This window comes from Muntiacus reevesi, chromosome 7, assembly GCF_963930625.1.
Source record: "Muntiacus reevesi chromosome 7, mMunRee1.1, whole genome shotgun sequence".
Classification (NCBI taxonomy): domain Eukaryota; kingdom Metazoa; phylum Chordata; class Mammalia; order Artiodactyla; family Cervidae; genus Muntiacus; species Muntiacus reevesi.
The window spans coordinates 76,194,542-76,200,744 of record NC_089255.1 but is presented as its reverse complement, the minus strand read 5'-3'; positions in this window follow the sequence as shown (position 1 = coordinate 76,200,744).

Here is a 6,203-nt window from a genome sequence, read left to right as displayed (position 1 = left end):
GGCACCACTCACTTCCTGCTGGGGGTTCTCAGACATTCCCAGGCCAAGTTCTGCCCCTTTCTCTTGCCTGTGTGCTTGCTAGGTCGCTTCAGTTGTGTCTGACTCTTTGCGACCCCATGGGCTGTAGCCCTCCAGGGTCCTCTGTCCTTGGGATTCTCCAGGTAGGAGTGGGTTGCCACGCCCTCCTCCAGGAGATCCTCCCGACTCAGGGATCAAACCCACGTCTCTTAGTCTTCTGCATGGGCAGGCACGTTCTTTACCACTTGTAAGCCACCTGGGAAGCCCCCCTTTCTCTTTTACTCACATGAAATAAACAAAAAGCAAGTCTAACCTCCAGGAATAACATTTAGGGAAGGGAGTGAGGAGGGAAGAGGAAGGAAGGGGGAAGAGAAGGAGGGGAGGGCCCTTATCTACATTAAACAGGTCCCAGTCTGCCTGCACCCAGCTGAGTCATGCTCTGTATCCTGCTCCACCCCCATCTCCCAGGCAGGAGACAGCTGTCTGGGCATTTCTCCTTCAGGGCTGGGTTCTGGGCGGGTACGCAGGGTTGGTGGTCCTGTGGGGAAGCAGAAAGTCTGGGCTCTCCCACACCAAAGGCTGGCGGAGCACTGTGGGAAGACAGACAATCCTCTCAAGGTGTTCCGGCCTTTCCAGTGGAATAGGGAGGTGAGCTTCAGGGTGTTCATGAGAGGGCACTGCACCCCTTCCTGTCAGTGAGATGTTCTGAGTCATGTATTTCTTTCGCATTGCCCTGTAGCATCCATTATGGTGAAAGCCGGCAGCATCTGGGATAGAGAGGTGGGTGTATCAGTCAGCTTTCACTAAGTCATACCATTGGAGCAAACCCCTGCTCCCCAAACCTCAGTGTATGTAACAACAAAGGCTTACTTCTCACTCTGTTTGACTCTAACCTTCTTCTCCAGCTGTCTTCATTAATGGACCCAAGCTGCAGGAGCAGCCTCTCCGTGGGCCATGCTGGGCTATGGTACAGGGAAAGAGCAAAGCGATGGTGCTTGAAGGCCTACTGGGATATGCAGCTGAGGTTTTGTTGGCCAAAGCAAGTCACGCCACCCATCCCAAGTCACTTGCATGTGACTTGGCACAGAAATGTATAATTCTATCACAGCAATAGGGCAGTGGATAATTTGGGGAACAATAATGCAGTCTACCACGGCAGTAGACTTGACTTAGGCCAAGCAGATTCCCTCTAAGAACATCCTTTGGGCAAAGGAGACAGTGTGAAGTGCTGAAAAGAAAGACTTGGAATCAGGCAGGCCTATATTTCAACCTGGACTCAGTCACACGTTAGTTGTGTGACGTTGTCCAAGTTATTTACCCACCTTCTCTGAATCTTCATTTCCATCTACAGAATGGGTATAATACCTACTTCACTGGGAAATCTGAGGATTAAGTGAGTAGTAAATGTTAAGTCTTTGGCACATAGTAGGAATACAGTAACACAGGAGATGTAAGAGATGCTGCTTCAATTCCTAGGTTGGGAAGATCCCCTGGAGGAGGAAATGGCAACCCATTCCAGTATTCATGCCTGGAGAATCCCACGGACAGGGGAGCCTGGCAGACAACAGTCCATGGGGTTGCAAAGAGTCGGACACGACTGAAGCTACTTAGCACACACGCATAGGAATATAAACTTCCTACTCGAACCTCTGCCCATGTTTTGTATTTTATGCATAACTCTGGAGGTATTTACTATCAAGATTCCTTCTACTAACCTCACAGGGTTGAGATCAGATGGAACGGAGAGATTTTGTGTTCTTACTACGTGCCAGGCACTGCTCCACACAGTTTGCCTTCATGATCTCACTTATTTGGCCCAATAACCCTGTGAGATAAGTACTATTGTTGCCCCATTTTACCCATGAGGAAAATGTGGATCAGAGAAGATAAGTAACCTAGCAAAGGTCATACAGTGACAGAAGTAGGGTTTAAAGCCATGCTTTTGATTCCAGGACCTGAGCTCTAGAGCAACACTTCTCAAGAGTGATTTGTTTGATAGATAAGAAAAGAAATTGAGGGTAAGTGTGGAAGCTTATGGGAGCTGGACATGGCCATGACACTCAAGTGCAGGAGCGATGGCCTTATTTCACGGAACAGAATACAGGCCAGCACGGGTAGCGTAGAAGTCTCTGGTAAGTTGCATGTGGTGAAGGCTGTTTTCTTCATGCAAGTAGGACCACACGTTGTCTATGACTCAGAGGCAATGGAAATCGCTGGTTGTCACCACAGATGATATGCGTGGCAATTCTCTGGATCACTGCATTCACTATGTGCTGGTGGGCCTGCCTGTCAGCTGCAGCAGACCAGGGAGACACGTGTGATTAATCGAAACGGTACCTGTTTACACTGAGCATGTGAGGCCTGGGGTGCCCATGGCAACTGATTTGTGCCTTGTACACAGGATATACTCAGTATGAGCCTCCTGTTCCAGTGAATGAATGCCCTGATGGGTGAATGAATGAATGTGTTTCTCACAGGACAATTTGATGATCTTATGCAAAGCCCCGATCTGGGCAAAATTTCACTTCCAGCTTTTCCTGCTGTCTGCATTTCTAGCTCCTCTGTCCTCCCCCTTTCTAGTCTCTGCCTAAGCTCTTAAATGCAAGCCCTCCTTTTCCTGTGAGCGGTGCCCTGTTCTGGGCTTCTTACCGCCCTTTCCCCACCAACTTCCCAGTTCTGAGTCTCTTCCGGGGGGACCCCCACCTCCAGTTGGCTGCCCCTGGGGAGTAGAGGTCCATCCCCAACAGAGATAAAACAGAGCACAGGCAAGTGGGGATGGTCTATACTGAGTTTGAAAGAGTCAGCAGCTTTCTAAAAACATGGCACTTAGTGCTGGTATAGACACCAGAGGCCAGCATTAGTCTATGCTGCTGCTGAGGGCAGCTAGAAACGTGGTATGTTGCTAGAAAGCAGCCTGGAGATATGTATCAAGAATGAAAAGAATGTATACCTTTAACTTAAAATTAAGCTCTAGACATTTATCTGAAAGAATCAGGGATGTAGCAAAATCTTTTGTACAGAGATATTTAACATAGCCTCATTTACAAGGTGAAACAGGAAATTCAAACTAAATGGAAATGATAAAATCCATTCTGACTCAGGCATGATGAAATATTATGAAGCCATTAAAGTTCTGTTTTTGAATTGTTTTTAATGATTTGAGAAGATGCTTATTAGCTATCACACATGAAAAAAGGAAGGGTTTAAATTTTTAAATAAAATTAATGTATGTAGAAGCCCAAGAATACTGGAGTGGGTAGCCTATAGCTTCTCCAGCAGATCTTCCCAACCCAGGAATTGAATCGGGGTCTCCTTCACTGATGGTGGATTCTTTACCAACTGAGCTATAAGGGAAGCCCATAATTATATGAATTATATAAAATATATATATGTGCACATAAAAATACTTATCACCTGTCTAGGTGATAGGACTTAAGTGGTTTTATCCTTTTTGGTATTTTCTAAATTTTCTGTAATGAGCACAGATTACTTTTATGATCAGAAATAAACATAGGAAACATGGTTTAAAGTCTTTTCTGGTTTTGCAGACAGTCAATCCCTCACTGCAGTCCTGCTCTGATGTAGGACACTGCTGGAGAAAGTGCCCCTGCATTTGCCTCGGGAGGAAGTCTTGTTAGCTTGTTTTCTGGTCCTGGCTTTCCCCCATGCTGTGGGACCATGGACAAGTAATTTATAAAATAAAGTACTGGATTAGATTATTTAAGGCTTAGATTCTGATTCTGTGATTTTAATAAACTTACTGGGTCAAGGTAGTCATCATGAATAAAGCGCCTTGATTTATCCTTTTTTTTTTAATTTATCCTTTTCTACTGTAAGTATCTTAAAGGGAATTCTTTTTAAAAAAATATTTATCAGCTGTGCTGGGTCTTCACTGCTGTGCAGGCTTCTCTCTAGGTTGCAGTGAGTGGGGCCTATTCTTCGCTGTAGTGTGCAACTTCTCAATTTGGTGGCTTTTCCAGTTGCAGAGCATGGGCTCTAAGTGTGCAGGCTTCGGTAGCTGCGGCACGTGGGCTCAGCAGTTGTGGTTTCTGGGCTCTAGAGCACAGACTCAGTAGTTGTGGTGCATGGACTTAATTGCTCCGTGGCAGGTGGGGTCTTCTGGGACCAGGGATCAAACCTATGTCTCCTGCACTAGCAGGTGGATTCTTTACCACCGAGCCACCAGGAAAGACCTTAAATGGAATTCTTAGCTATAGCCAAAGGAGTGAATCTCTAGTGGTGGAATTTTGCATCAGACTGTGAATTACCTCCACCCAAATACTGACCTTAGAGCTGTCTACAGTTTCCAAACATCCCAAACACATTCCAAACCTTAGCTGGCCCTTTTAAGAGAGTCAGGGTCCCTTCCACATCAGCCTCTGGACCTGAGAGGGAAATGAAAGGTCCTTGGAACAATAAGACAAGTTCCTTTGTCCTGAGTTTCCTTCCCTTTCCTGCTTCCTTCCCCTAGTCTCAGCTGTTTGCCACTGTATGTCTGCTTCCTCTGTCTCCATCCTCTTGCCTGGGGTTGAGTCTGGTTTATGTCACTGTGGTTCCTTGGTAGACTGGTGGCTTAGCCACCACAGCCAGGGGAGGAAGGGGTGTGACTCAGGCTCTGGGTCCAGTGAGTCAGACTCGGGGTGGGCTGGACCAGGGGCTTTTCTAGGACAAGAAGCAAGTTCTAAGCATGCAGGGGCCTTAACTCCCTCCTAGCAGGGATACCGTCAGGAGAAAGAACCAATCCTTCCCCCTTTTCCATTTCTGTGAACTCATTCAGGAAACCCTCTTGCCAAAGAAAATGCCACCCTTCTAAGACTCAGAAGGCTGTGTCTGGGTAAAGTCAAAACAACCTCTGTGCCAACTCGCTGCCCCCCCAGCATCTGAGAGGAAGAAGGAGAATAACAGACCAAAGTTAGAGCCAAAAGGGCTTCCCTAATATCTCAATTGGTAAAGAATCCATCTGCAATGCAGAAGACCCCAGTTCGATTCCTGAGTTGGGAAGATCCCCTGGAGAAGGGAAAGGCTACCCACTCCAGTATTCTGTCCTGGAGAATTCCATAGATGGTATAGTCCAGGGGATTGCAAAGAGTCAGACATGACTGAGTGACATTCACTTTCACTTTCAGAGCCAAAAAGAATAAGAATTTCCCATTCCAATCTCTCATGTCCTGGGTTTGAGTCCAACGAATTTTCACAGCTCAGATTATTCTTTCCTCCTCTTCCTAGCTCTTGATGTGAGAAACAAGTGCATTCACACTGTCCTGGGGTTAAAATCCAAGCTTGTGTGACCTTGGGTAAGTTATTTAACTGCTTCAAGTTTCATTTTCCTTAGCTGGAAAGAATGGGATAATAAACTCACCTTATGGTGTGCTGTACATTAATTAGAACCCAGTGGTGTTGGAGAAGACTCTTGAGAGTCCCTTGGACAGCAAGAAGATCCAACCAGTCCATCCTAAAGGAAATCAGTCCTGAATCTTCATTGGAAGGACTGATGCTGAAGCTGAAACTCCAATACTTTGGCCACCTGATGCAAAGAACTGACTCACTGGAAAAGACCCTGATGCTGGGAAAGATTGAAGGCTGGAGGAGAAGGGGACAACAGAGGATGAGATGGTTGGATGGCATCATCAACTCAATGGACATGAGTTTGAGTATGCTCTGGGAGTTGGTGATGGACAGGGAAGCCTGGTGTGCTGCAGTCCATGGGGTCATGAAGAGGCGGACACTACTGAGCGACTGAACTGAACCTAATACAGGTCTGACTTCAGAAGGTGCGGAGTTGATGTTCATCCTGAAATGGAATGAAAGCCCCTTTCATTTTGTACTCCTCTGAGATCCGAAAGTCAATCTGTACAGAGGGTTGAAGGGGGCCATTTCTAGGGCAGGGGCTCCCACTGTGCTTTAGGGGTGGGCTCCCAGCTGGTTTTGAAAGGCACCCAGGGGCACCTTCTCCCAATCTAGAGCTTTCTCTTCCCTTTTAGGCATCTGGGGCCTTTTTCTGTCCTGATGAACAGTCCTAATAGGGCCCTTCATGCTAAGGGGCAAACAATGGATAAACGGACAGTGTCCTAAGGTGGAGTTCAGTATTATGGATATTTCCCCCTGCTTTTGACACTTTGTTAAACATGGATTTTTTTTTTTGGCCTGATTTTTTATTTAAAAAATTTCAAAAACACTTAACATAT